At 31.7% G+C, this 15,397-nt stretch overlaps 1 protein-coding gene across 1 annotated transcript in view; it reads left to right on the top strand.

Moving 5' to 3' along the window:
• Positions 1-5,574: 5,574 nt before the first annotated feature.
• The window catches only part of LOC145279751 (heparan sulfate glucosamine 3-O-sulfotransferase 1-like), a 135,588-nt gene continuing 125,765 nt past the window's right edge, over positions 5,575-15,397 (top strand). Inside the window, exon 1 of the mRNA XM_080131055.1 lies at positions 5,575-5,773. The gene's annotated coding sequence lies outside the window, so the exon portion shown is untranslated. The remainder of the gene's footprint in view (positions 5,774-15,397) is intronic.

Genomic DNA, 15,397 nt, shown 5'->3' on the forward strand with positions numbered 1-15,397 from the left:
TGATATTTTCTGACATGAAAACATCGTTTCACTATCACATGTATTTTACGTGCACCTTCTTCATCCACTTTCCCTTGCCCCGTTTTATATCCATCTTCAACTCAGCTTATCTATCCTGTGGTTTTCCGTATTCACAGAGAAAACATGATGTAAGCATTTGAAATCAAATGGTCTCTTTAACCCCGAATATGCTGACAGCAGCGACAGATTAGCTGATGCTGAGCAAAAGACATGGGTGGAGAATTGCGGATGCATGGAATATCTTATTCTGTCTACGTTTAATGTTGATCAATAATGTATATTAGATAAATAGAAACAGGGAGAGAGATAGAGGGAGGGAGAGAGAGAGAGAGAGAGAGAGAGAGAGAGAGAGAGAGAGAGGGGGGGGGGGGGTGGAGACAGACAGAAAGATATACAAATAGAAAGAGTCCAGGCGGTAGGATGCTAGTTAGCAAACAGCCAATGGTATGAGACAGCTGACATGCTTGTCAGCACTTTGATTGCAATGGTGTCCACCCTACTAATATCGAGTGGCATGCAGATGAACGAAGAGGAGAGGGTGGCCCTCGGGCATCCGTTGGAGAAGAGGGAGTATCTAAATAGGAAATAAAATGATGGTTTTAACATTCCAGCACCGATGAATCAAGCACTGTCAGAAACAGCTGCTCCTTTGTGTGTGTGTGTGTGTGTGTGTGTGTGTGTGTGTGTGTGTGTGCGTGTGTGTGTGCGTGTGTATATATATATATATATATATATATATATATATATATATATAATTATTTATGATAATAATTATTAAATAATTATTAAAAATTTTTACTATAATAATTATTAAATACTACATGCAGGATGCATAAGATCACCTTAAATACTTTTAGAAAAAAAACCAAAAAAACAGAAACTGAAACTGCTATATCGTTGAACTTTAAAATTTCTTGTAACAAAACAGATAAATATAATTAATCTAGGTTTTATTATGTATATATCCTCCTTCGGCTTCTATCACTAATTCAATTCCAGTGTGAAAGCAACTTGCAAGCTTTGACAAGCTGTTCTTTATGTCCTCTATTGCTATTGCTTCCATCAAAGAGGATTTTGGTGTTATGGGGATGCTTATTAACTTCCTTTTCAACGACGCCTTACACGTGATAATCCAAAGGATGAAGGTCTGGTGAGTTAGGCGGTCATAACTTGTGAGATGATCATGAAAATTTTCGGCCAACCAATCCTGGGTTTTGAGAGCTTTATGAGATGGTACCAAATCTACCAAATCTTGTTGGAAGACATAGAAGCTTCCATTGCTATGGTATCTATCCGAGGCTTAATAATGGTTTGAAGAGTTTCGACATAAGCATCAACATTGATTCTAAGACACTGTGGGAAAAAATGAGTAGGTATATGTGCTCTTCACTGCAAACAACACCGAAAACCATCACTGGCGACTTTAGAAATCTTGCAATTACTGACTTATCGTGTTTCACTTTTATAGATACTATTGCAGCATGTTTTAATTCAAATTACAAAAATATAAGTGTCCTCAGATATCTTACACACCATATATATATATATATATATATATATATATATATATATATATATATATATATATATATACCCGTCCTAAGAGAGGTAAAATTAATTCCCTCAACAGGTGATTCACTACTTTTATGTCCCTTCACAAAAATTAAAATCAATATATAATAATACTAAACCTTATATCTAAAATCCTTATACTAATTTAATGCCATTATATTATTGGATTCTTGAAAATGTCTAAAAATTTAAGACTTAAGCTAAAGATGTCTTAAGAAGAAACTATAAATAGGGAAATCTTGTTTCATTTTGTCTCATCTAGATGGATTAACTTTAATGCAAATTAGAAGAAGCTGAATTTTCAAATGAGAAGATAGGCCTATATTATGTCCCTAAAACCCATATATTAAGTGCTTTTGTTTTTTTTTTTTGTTTTTTGTTTTTTTGTTGCTAAAATTTTTGTGGGAAAGGGCAAAGAAAAAAACTGAAGATTCCATGGAAGGGAGTCATACGCTAAAAAATGTTTTGGAACCACTTCACAAAAAGTGTCAAGTTGATTTTGGAGTTTACTTTCAACAACCTCGTACCTCTCTCTTCTCCTCTCTTTGCCCTTCAGTTTTCACATTCAATAAGCAATGTTTATGAAAAAGGGTGAAGAATTGCTGTTTTCTGGTTCAGCTGTTCTTTTGAGTTGGTGGTGTATGGATCATCATTCGACTATAAGAACGTCACATTGATCTGTATCCTCGAGTGTTTTTAGCCTTAATTAGTTGTAACTGTTTTTTACAGAGGAGTCACTACTTATCAAGGCCTAAAGGCTACTCAAGGATGACGCTTAATTAGTATAAGGTGGTCGGTGCAACAACAGCTTAGTGAGATTTTTGAGGAAATTGGGCAATTGAACTATTTTAGGGAATCAGGTAGCAAGAACTTGTTCACATTGAACTTAACTTGAAGACAATCATGTTGCAGTCAGCTGGGAAGCAGGTCAGTGGAACAGAGTTCCACAGGCGGGCAGTTATAAGAAAGAAATGTTTAAAAGACTTATTTCATTCTTTGAATAATTTTGGTAATTAGATCCAAAGTCATTTTTACTGACGTAACTCTCCCCCTCCCCTTTCTATTATTATGTTCCAATCAATGTCACCTTAAACATCAGCAACAAGTAAATATTTGTGTTTTATTCACAAGAAGAAGGAGAATTAATTGTTACTTTCGGAGAAAATATGAGCTTAGACATGACTCATGGCCTCTGTTAAGTTTTTAGAGACAATGAATAATCCATGTAAGTGTTGCTGTGAAGCAAGGATTGTGTAATCCGAGCCCCACGTCTCCTAAATCAACACTGCTTGAATCCAGTGGCAAAAAGAATTACAGGAAGATTGGAACAATACCGAAATAAGTGGAGAGCAGACACAGCACCTAGCCAGTACTAAATGGTCACTGATTTAATACTGGCTAGGGTCAACGTTGCTTAACTTTGGTGATCTAACGGGAACCGGTGCATCAATATGATTATGCCTGTCATTAAATGTTAAATTAAGTTATATTTAACTAAGGATGTTGTTTGTGAGATTGTCGAAGTAAAGGTTATTTTATTTGTTTGCTTGTAATAAATGTATGCTGCTTTTTAGGAATAGGTATCCGCGTTTGAATGTGGGAAAAATTCATCTCTCTACAAAAGAAACATATTGGATTGGTACGGAAATAAAGATTACTGCAGTAATTTTTACCGATTCCGTAATAAATTCCCGACTCCGTAATAAATTCCCGATTCCGATACAATTACCGATTCCGATTCTTTCTAAATCTCTACATATTTAACTATAAAGTTGTTATTTTTCACGATTACCGTAAAAAACACATGTTAAACATGCAGATATTTTCTTAAACATAAGGATACACTGGTGAGGAATGATCTATCGGTTTTAGTTTTACTAATACGTTAAAAGCAATAGATATTCATTAGTTTAATATTACTATCAGTGGTAGAATAGTTTTCTTTAAAGAAAATCTAATAAAAAAGACGATTAAAAGAATCATTGTTGGCATCGGAAAATAGGTACAAATTTTTCCGATTTCAATACCGCCAAAATTTCCGATTTTTTCGATTCCCGATTCCGATTAATCAATCCAACACTAGTAAATAGATTTATCATCCACTGACCAAAGAGAGAAAAGATTAAGTATATTATCAGAACAGATGTAACACTTTCATCATGTTAATGTTAATATTAGTGTTGAAATGATTAATCGGAATCAGGAATAAAGAAAATTAGATTTTTTCGTGGTATCGGAATCGAAAAAAAATGTGCCTGTTTTCCGATGCCAAAAACGATTCTTTCAACTGTTTATTATTTGGTTTAACTTTGTTTAATATTTAGTTCCCAGTTGCTGGTACTAAAGATAAAAATTGTAAATATGTATTGATTTTAAGCAAAATTAAAATCTATGGATCACCCACATAAGTGTATTTGTACCTTTGCGAAAATATATACCTTATTTTTACAGTTTTATGGTAATATAAATAAACACAAATCTATAGCCAAATATTTAATGATTTAAAAAAAAGAAATCAGAATCGAAATTGGTAACTGTACCGGAATCAGGAATTTAAAACAGAATCAATCAAAATCAGAAAAAGTTTTGGAATCAACCCATCGCGAGTTCTTATGAAAAGTAAAAAAAAACATGAATAAAAAAATGTCACTTTTAAGTAAGAGAAACATTAATTCTATGTTGAAAATAACATTAAAACACTCGCAGCAACTGAATGAATATATAACACATTTTACCCAAACTCACTTTTCGCATCGGCCCACTATAAACGGTAGACCTTCTGCTTCCATCAAAAGCTATTATCAGCAATAATACTTGTTTCACGACATTACCCCGATGAGGAACAGAGCTTCAGTAGTAGATAGATGATGGTGACTAAGTGGTTAATGGCACGGACCGACAAGCAGGTTCGAATTCAGTTTGTTCCACTGGTACACTTTCATGTAAGGATGTTCGCAACCTTTACGTGGTGATCATTCCCGTAAATACTCAATGTCCTTCTAGAATTCTACCTAGAAAGATATCGGTGGAACAAATGCCAACAATAATCATCTGATTCATACAAAATGAATGAATAATGCTCAGCACTCCTGGACAGGGTTCAAAAGAGAGTTGCCATCCTGATAGGTCCTGAACTGTCATCTAAGCTTCACCCTCTGTCCTATTGACGAAATGTTGCATCCCTCTGCCTGTTCCACAAGCATTTTAATGGTGAATGCTCTGACGAACTACAAGCACTTGTACCCCCTCGCCGTAAATACCCCAGACAAACCCAACAAGCAGCTTAATCCCACCCCTACACAGTAGAAATCCCTAGATGTAAGAAAGCCTTCTACTCTAATAGCTTCTTCCCAGAACTGCTAGACTTTGGAACTCCCTTCCGGGATTCTGCTTCCCCAACTGTACTGACATGCAGAAGTTTAAGTGTAATGTGAACAGACATCTTGCTACTCATCTCTCATCATAATATCCCTTATTTATGTCCTCAATAGTAGCCCCCTATTTCAAAGTGGCACTGTGCCTTGTTTGGGGGGGGGGGAATTGAATAAAAAAAAAAATATATAAAATATTTAAAAAAATTAAATTAAAAAAAACACCACCATCACCATCATCGGTTTAATGTCCATTTTATCTGCTGGTATGTGTTGGACGGTTTTAAGGAATTGACATCAAAATTTACCTCTCTCTGGGTTAGGTCTTTATTTTTCCTCTTTCTCTCAAATTCATTTTTAACACTAGCCAGGCTATTATTAAACTACATAACGTGAAATGTACCTGATATATCTCTAGAAAGAATTCTAATTAGAAAGATACCGAGAAAACGAATGTCAACAATAATCATCCGATTTACTCGAAATGAATCATTGGATGACACCGTGGCTACCGTAATATGATGGCCTAGCGATGACTATAATTTAGTCTGGTGACGTCATGAACATCGTTCTGTTGAAATTTGGTCACGTGTCTCATGACGAAACCGGAAGTTGGTTTAAGCTTTAAGCTTTGGAGGGTTAAATAAATTTAAACATGCCGTCGAGATGTATAGTTCCAAAATGTCGAGGTAACTACGAAAATGGACCAAAAGTTACCGTGTTTGCATTTCCCCCCAAAAAGGAAATAATTTACCAGTGGATTAATTGCAATAAAAAGAAAGGATTTTCCTCCATCTAAATATAGCAGAGTAAGTGTTAAAATGTTTGAGATATTTAAAAAAAAAAAAAAAAAAAAAAAAATGCGCCTTTTTTTATTTTTATTTATTTATTTTTTTAGAACGTGTTTTAAAATAAAAATGAAAGTATATATATAAAAAATGAATTTTACATGTAATTTAAGTTATGTGCTGAAATAAATTATTATTTAGAAACTTATTTAAAATGGGGAGTATGGTGAAAATATTATGTACTTTATGTATTATGTAACAATTTAATAAAAGCGATATCGTAAAAACGGAATTCCTTGTTTAACTAATTCTAAATAAAAAAACTATATCTTTTTAGTTCAACTATTTACTGTGCGATATTTATATCAGCGTGAAAGAGATTAAACTTTTTTTTAAAGTTTATGACCGTTTTTGTTATCCCAAAAGCTTATTAATAATTATTTGTGGTAAATGTCGTTGCCCTGTAGGTGTCAGAATTTTGGAGAATATACTTCCAAAATAAACTATTAAAATTGTTTAAAAAAAATAATAGAAATATTATTTTTTATTTAAAAAAAAGTGTTTACAAAATGCAGGCAATAAAAAAAATAATATTTCTATGACTTTTTAAACAATTTTAATAGTTTATTTTGGAAGTATATTCCATAAAGAAAATAAACTACCCCCTTTAAACGGAGAAATTACGAGTTTTGTATATGTTATTCACAGTTTTGTGTTAGGGTTGTCAAAAATTCCCCCAAAATTCTGATACTGCTAGTGGTGCTGTAAACGAAAATAATGTTTAAAATTACGGCAGATGAGTAGTTTCCAAGATATGGAGAAATGTTAGTTCTAAAAAATGGGATCACTTTTCTATAAAAATTTAACGCAAAATGAGCACCCACTTTATGACCATCGTTTTTTTTTTTTTTTTTTTTTTTTTTTAGGGCTCTTTCTTTTTAACAAATAAAAAGCAAAGAAAAATGAGTATGGCCACCTTTATCTTGGGGGTTGGAAGTCAACGTACAATGAACACAGTTTACGTAAAATGAGCACCCCCTTTCAAAAAGTGTCAACAGAATTTTTGTCGGGGAGAGGGGGTCAACTGTAGGTGCTCATTTTACGTTTAGTTGTGTTCATTCCTACATCAAAGAGGCACTTTGCCTTGTTTGAGGCGAAAATGTAATTTAAAAAAAAATTGCTCGTTGCCTATGTAAAAAAAAAAAAAAAAATTGGCCATAAAGTGGGTGATCGTTTTAGGTTAAATTACCCCTCCCCCCTTTTTTAACTAACATCTCTTTATATCTTGGAAACTACTAGTTTGCCGTAATTTTAAACGTTATTTTCGTTTTCAGCACCCCCGAAAATCTATAAAAGTAGTAATTTAAAAGGATTTTTCGAGGGTGGACTAATTCTGCACATTTACTTTATTTTTTTTATCTTATTGTTTTTTGTCATGTGATTTTTTTTTTTTTTTTTTTTTTTTTGTATTAAGTCAAACATGGTACGATTTTCTTTTAAATTATTTCTTTAGGTATGTGAACTTCATTTTCGACCTGAAGACATACAGCGAGAGGCATTAGCATTTGATGAAAGGACTGGAAAGACAATTAGTGTTAAATTAAAAAATCCCTATCTTGAGGATGGTGCTATTCCTCGAATATTACCAAACTGCCCCTCCTATTTATCGTCATCAACCACTTTTAGAGAGTCCCCTAACGCAAAGAAAATGCGTTTAGAAAATTCTGCTCTTAAGCATTATAATGCATTATGTGAACGTGTTGTTGACGAGTTAGTTACGGAAACGTAAAACTTTCCATAATATAGATGATTTAGAAAAAAATTAACGTTTATAGATAAAAATTATTGGACTTCTATTAGGCAAGACAATACCATCATTATATGCCATATAAAGAGATGCTCATGCCCAAAAATAAAAATGTCTATGGTGATTGAACCGGACTTGGCCGTTAGAGTATTCTGTACTGATGTGGAAATGAGTGCTATAGGGGAGTCTAGAATTCCTAAACATGTAACAGAGGAAGATACTCTGCAGATTTTGATGGAAAACATGAAATAAATGGACATCGAAGAACAGGAAATGAAAACTTCTAATATGAGTTCTTCATTAAAATTAATCTTATCATTTTTGCTATCAGTGCAAGATGAATCATTTAAATATTTTAATGCCATTAAGTTCATATATGAACAAATTAACATAATGACAATGAATTAGGTTAATTATTCGAGTGAAATGATGGTATTTTCTTCCTTATTATATAACTGCTCCCCTAGAGGGTACAGACTGTTAAGAGACACTAAAAATGTAATTTTACCATGCTATTCAACTATTCGAAGATTAACCTTATCAACTTCTATGAATCCTGTCATTGAACAACACGATAACACTTTTCTCATGTATATTAAAAGTAAGTTCAAGTTACTAATGCAGAATGACATCACAGTATCTTTACTTGTTGATGAAATACATCTCAAACCTTATCTTGATTATAAAGGTGGTAATATTGTTGGCTTAGCCAACAACAGCAATGAACCTGCCACAAGTGCATTTGCTTTTATGCTTAGCAGTGTATTCTCACAATATAAGGATGTTGTGCATGTTATGCCAACTAAATGTCTTCTAGCTGAGAACTTATTTGACATAATTAAACGTGTAATAATTGGCTTAGAAGATATAGGGTTTAAGGTATTATCTGTTATAACAGATAATAATGCAATAAATAAAAAAACCCTTTCTTTTGTAGCCCATCAAAGCTTTCAATTGTATATCCCCATCCAATTAGAACGTCTAGCCCTCTTTTCTTCTTATTCGACTCAGTGCATATATTAAAATGCATTAGAAACAATTGGCTTGGCCAAAAATATGAAAGTAAATCCATGATGTTCCCAAAGTTGTGTTATAATGGAAATCATGAATCAGATACCATCCAAAGTGTTCCATTTTCTAGTTTACATAAACTTTATGCTCTAGAATCTCAATCACTTGTAAAATATTGCTATAAGTTGACTTCAAAAGCTCTTTCTCCGACTACTTTTGAAAGGCTAAAATACTATTTAAGGTTTGCTAACCTTAGGAAAACAGGAATGCTTGCCAAATTATGCAGAAATCGTAGAATACATTCAAATATTTTATATTTGGTGGACAATACTGAATGTGAAAACACCATATAAAGGTTGTCGACTTCGTAATAAATATGCTAATCCACTTACATTAAATAGTGATAATTATAGTTTCCTAAATGTGTTCTGTGACTGGTTAGAAACTTGGAATAGCATTCCTAGAAGAACTGGTAAGTTAACAAAGGAAACATATACTGCTTTGCACCATACTACTTACGCAATTTTAGAATTGACTAAATATTGTATAAATGTACTGAACATGGTGTATATATTACCAGGAAAGTTTCAGACAGATAACCTTGAGGCAAGGTGTGGCCAGTATCGACAACTTAGTGGAGATCAGTATAATATAGCGATACGTCAGGTGTATGAATGTGAAAAAAAAACTCGGAATGTTGTCAGTTTTAAAATTGAGCTTACCAATTAATAATTGAACTATTGAATTGAAAATTTTAAAAGGGATGAAATGACAAGGGAGCAAGAGTTACATGTTTATAAATTTTACATAGATGTAACAGAAGATGATGTTAATCAATGCAAGGAAGTACTTCCTGTTATATTATACTTAGCAGGTTATTGCTGTCATGCAGTTTTCAGAAAACTGAAATGCAATAGCTGCAAAAATTTAATATCTGGGAGAGAGGTTGTTGAAGAAATAGCTGAATTAAACAGCTACTTTCAGGGTATTAACAGAGGTTCTCTGCTATACCGAAATGATATAACTAATAATTTTGTCTTGTATAATTATATAGTTATAAACAAACTTACAAAATGTGATTCTTTTTTACATTCGATTCATCAGAGAAAATTAGCCATGAACATAACTTTAAATATTTTGGTTAATCAAAATCGATTATTTCATGTTGACTCTTGTGATGCGGGTCACACTATTCAGCAAATTGAAAAAAATGCTGATATGAAGTTCATCGAATTCCCTTATAAACAATTTTTGTTGCAAAGAGAATGACAATATTAGTAAAAACAAATATCAGAAAAAGAAAAAATGAAACTTTTAATTAAATTCTACAACAGATTTTTGAAAAGTTTTAGTATTCAATGTTTGAAATATTTCTGCCTTAATAACTTTGTTTATACTAACATTTGTTTGAATTTAATTTTTAACTTATTGTTTGTTATTCAGTTAAACTAATTGTTCGTTATTCAGTTAAACTAATTGTTCGTTATTCAGTTAAACAAATTTATTGTTCGTTATTCAGTTAAACAAATTTATTGTTCGTTATTCAGTGAAACAAATTTATTGTTCGTTTTTCAGTGAAACAAATTTATTGTTCGTTTTTCAGTGAAACTAATTTATTGTTCGTTTTTCAATGAAACTAATTTGTTCGTTTTTCAATGAAACTAATTTGTTCGTTTTTCAATGAAACTAATTTGTTCGTTTTTCAGTGAAGCTAATTTGTTCGTTTTTCAGTGAAGCTAATTTGTTCGTTTTTCAGTGAAGCTAATTTGTTCGTTTTTCAGTGAAGCTAATTTGTTCGTTTTTCAGTGAAACTAATTTGTTCGTTTTTCAGTGAAACTAATTTGTTCGTTTTTCAGTGAAACTAATTTGTTCGTTTTTCAGTGAAACTAATTTGTTCGTTTTTCAGTGAAGCTAATTTGTTCGTTTTTCAGTGAAACTAATTTGTTCGTTTTTCAGTGAAGCTAATTTGTTCGTTTTTCAGTGAAACTAATTTGTTCGTTTTTCAGTGAAACTAATTTGTTCGTTTTTCAGTGAAACTAATTTGTTCGTTTTTCAGTGAAACTAATTTGTTCGTTTTTCAGTGAAACTAATTTGTTCGTTTTTCAGTGAAACTAATTTGTTCGTTTGTCTTTCAGTTTTGATTTTTAAAATATTGTTTTTTTTTTATATAAAAAAATATTTATTGTTCATTTTTATTTATTTCCATTGAATAAACTTCAATTACATACAAATCAAATCGTATTTCTTTTCTTTTTAAATTTTGTAACAACTTTTCTCCCTTTCAATTCGCTTTTTATTATTAATATTTTTATTATTAATATTGGATGAGTTTCAGTACAAAGTATCATGTTTATCTTTTTTAATCCAATTTTGAAGTTTTCTAACGCTTTCTGTAAAAAATGTCTGCTCATTATCGACAGTGTGTTCCACTTATCTTGATTGCTAGGACCTATGGCGATGGCGTCATTTTTCAGCTGACAGGCCATCTATGACGATGGTCACGATGATACTCAACAACAATAAAGACACATTTAAAAAAAAGTTGGGGGTTACATCAGTGGAAACGTTGTGAGAATAATATCAGGGATAAGAATCGTAGACCGAAAAATCCAGCAAGTGTTTTCTTTTAGTTACTAAGATTCGTGCGACGGTACCAATTCTGACAGACTTTCTTTCAAAGTCATTTCCCAAGTTGGGGCATGATTTTTATAGGCCACATGCTCTTCCTAATGCCAACCCAGTGGTGATGAGAACCAGTGCTTTCATCGATACATCATGTCTAGGTAATTGCTTGCACTTCACCTGCCATTAAAGGATACAAAGAATTCTCCCTTTATTTATGTATGTTTGTTTTATTTTGCGCACGTGAAGTCTTCTAGAGAACTAGAAGAACACGGAAGATAATCAATTATTAAAAGATGTTCGTTGATTCATAGGCATAGCCAAAACGGAAGGAGAGAGTAAGTATTTTTTTTTTTACGGAATCCCTTTAAAAATCTGCCAAAAAAAAAAAAAAAAAATCAAACAATCATCCAATCAATACAAAATTTTCACCGATTATTAAGTGAAGAACGGACTTTATAATGGTGTATATTTTTTTCATAATCGATATATATATTTTTTGCTTACAACCATCCTTATTTATTTGTGGGTACAAATACGCTTAAAATTATCAGCCGAAACTGAACAAAATATATTGTATTGTATACCCTCCCCGGGTAAGGATTGTAAATAAAACAAATAAAAAAACAACAACTGCGCATGTATCAGATTTTAAGGTTGAAAATCCAAAATTTAAAATGTGTTTTATTTTTCACCTTTTGTGTTTTGAAGTGTGAAATTCATTGAATATGTTAATAATAATTATCATTCAAATTAGCACAAAAAAATAAGATATATTTTCATTATTTTTACGAAAAACACTACTTTTAAATCTTTGAAAAATAAATTAATAATTTTCTTTTAGTGAACCCAATATTGCTAATATATCATTAAATAGGAAATGCTTTCAAGAATCGATACCAAGAATGAATTTATTTTGTCTTGTAAAGCCTTCCGTAGTTTCTTAAAAATAGAACGTTAAATTCTGGAGTTTTTTATTTCAACACGGGATTTCTACATATTGAGCTAAAAGATGAAATTATTTGAAATGCAGGTACTTATATATATTTTTTAATAATATTTTTGCATATTCATATAGCAAATTATCATAAATCTTATTTAGATCAAAAAAAAAAAAAGAAATTGATTCAAAAAGTTTGTTTTTTTTGTTTTTAAATATTTAATTATTTTTCTATGATACAAATAATGGCGGTGATTGAATAGTGTTTGTTTGTTTATTTATCTTTTTCATTTAAAATTCTATTAAAAATAGTAGAAAAAGTTTATTCTGCTTTTCGCATGATAAAATTCAGGGTTTTATCTTTCTGGAAAAAAAGTTGCTCAAGAATAATGGGTGTAATAGATTTTAATTCGTTTTAAAAACAATTGCTTGTTTATTTTTCGATTTTTTTTTCGGTTGTGCCTAACGAATATCATACAGTACAGATTTTTCTTTTTTTTTTTTCTTATTTTTAAATTTCAGACTATTTCAACATTTTAATATTCTTCTTCTTCATCAGTAGCAGCAGCAGGAACAACATAATATTCCCGCCAAAGTCAGTATAGTGAAATTAATAGAGTGTGTATTTACCTATCCTCCCTCTTCTGTGACACGAGATGGTTTTTGTTATGACCTTTCCAAAGCCAGGTCAAAGGGCACGTGTCACAAATTGCCATTTCTGCTGTTTTGTCCGCGCCACAAAGACCCAAAAGACCAACTCGTTCACACTTGAGTAAACACTTGAGAGTGTCTTCTTTTAACATTCTATCAATTTCAAAAATAAAACAAGGAGAAAGTTTGTGGTGCTGCTTATCAAGAATTCTATCTAGATTGAAAAAGAGAAACCAAGAATGAAGAAAAATCTGATTTACGTACACGTCTGGGAAAGAAAATACCGTACTTAAAAACCCATCTAAATTGATCAAGTAGTTTTACTTTTTTTATAAATAAAAGGGGTTTTTATTACTGTACACAGATTCGAAAAAGTTGTCAAAAAACAAATATATAACAAATAAATGTTATCAAAGGCAAGATAAGTTACTTTTCTACCTAACTGGATAATTTTCTCGTGTTTTTATTTAATGTAATATGTTTATTCAGCTCGAAAAACATAGTGTTTACCGATGTATTGAAAAATTTTAAATGGCGCCCGCCTTTCTCTTTGAGACGGTAAGTTTGGGAAAAGGAATTATAAATAAAAACTAGACAAAATACTATTAGAAACTGGCTCAATATATGTTACCGTAACATAGGTTGACATATATTCGGTAGGTTTTTAACAGTATTTTGCATATTTTTTATTTTTAACTCCTTTTTTGATCAATGTGGAAATATTTTCCTTATATCAGACAATTGCTATTCAATTTGGATAATCCCCTTTCTATGGGGAGCTTGTTTCCACCCCTCCCCACACTCACCCACCAACATCTTGGGAAAATAAAAATAAAAAAAGTGTTCCTGCAGTAAATGAAATACTACCTCGCAGTCAAAGTTGACCTCATTAAGTCATTAAAACGTGCACCTGCCAATTCTAAATACCTAAATAAATTCAAACATGTTTCTGTTAGTATTTCACGGTGGCCCACTGGTTAACGTCGTGCGTTTTTTTTTTTTTTTTCACATTTTAATTTCCAACTTTGCCTCAAGGGTTCGGGTTCAATCCTCATACTTACCTACCAAAACTTTTTTTTTATTACCCCCCCCCCCGGAGTTTTGATTTACCCAAAACCACACACACCTCCAAACACCTGGGAAACGCCGGGTACCCCCCCCCCCCCCAGTGTATATATATGAGTGGAAAGGCCACAGGGGAGACAACCGAAGAAGCAAAACTGAAGTTTATCTTCAAGACTATATATATATAAATGTAGTCAGATTTAGGCATATTTTATTGGTTTGAAGATATAGGTTCTTTTTTACCAGTTGTCATAAAATTTTAACCCTAGAACAGTATTATAATCTTAAAAAAGCCTACAAATTTTTATGTAGTTTCGTCCCATAGAACCAAAGATATAAGCATTTCAGTATTTAATTTGGCTATGACTATATATATATACACACACACATATATATATATATATACTCCTATAAATTCGTTTTTCTTTTGTGTGTATTGATATTCATATTAAAACCCCTCTTTTCTATTTATTTAAAAAGAAAATACAATTTTCTTATATATGGGTTGTGGAATTGCATTCACTAGCAAAAGATCTAGCTAATTTGCATATTCATTTAAACATTCATTTTAATTAATTCCCTATTATTTTCTTCGGTTTTCTAATGGGATAATCATCTTTAGTTAACTATTACGTGTAATTATATTCATGCAGATATTCTACATGATTTATACTTGCATAATATTTGCGTAAGAAGTTTATAGCTAACACAAAATTGTTTCCATATATATTTATGTATACGTATGTATTTTTGTTTAACAAATTTTGCCTACCAAACTCCTCCCGGGTGGAACTGCTAGTATATATATATATATATATATATATATATATATATATATATATATATATATATATAATTTAATTGAGAAATTTTTGAAAACTTTGAAGTGTCGAATATAATGATAAAATCATTTTTGTTTATTGCCTTTTTTTTGTAGCAAAATATAGGACTTACAAAAAAAAAAAAAAAAAAACAATAAACAAAAATTATTTTATCATTATATTCGACACTTCAAAGTTTTCAAAAATTTCTCAATTAAATTTTACTTTAAAAAAGTGTCTTCAAAAAGTGTGTAATCCTCTCGACACTGAAATCCGCAAACGAATTCAGAAGGCATCTGTAGCTTTTGAAAGGTTGGAGAATAGTGTGGTCTGATCGTGGCATCACAGACAGGACTAGGATCTGTGTTTACAAGACGTGTGTGCTAACCACACTGTTGTATTCATCGGAGACGTGGACATTGCATCAAAGGCACATTAAATGGTTTGAACGATTTCACCAAAAATGCTTGAGACGTATCTTAAACATCAAGTGGCAAGCACAAGTACCCAATACTGAAGTCCTTTTGAGATCCTTGTAATCAGAGCATTTTGAGATCCTTGTAATCAGATCTCACATGCATTGGGTGGTTTACTTGGTTCGAATAAAAGATTGTAGGTTGCCAAAACAAGTTTTTATGGGGAGCTGGAAAATGGCAAGCGCCCTCAACCCAAGCCTAGGAAGAGGTTCAGGGACTCTATAAAGAATAATTTGAAAGTCTTACAAATCG

This window comes from Euprymna scolopes, chromosome 7 (assembly GCF_053919585.1).
Source record: "Euprymna scolopes isolate OS-2025 chromosome 7, ASM5391958v1, whole genome shotgun sequence".
Classification (NCBI taxonomy): Eukaryota; Metazoa; Mollusca; class Cephalopoda; order Sepiida; family Sepiolidae; genus Euprymna; species Euprymna scolopes.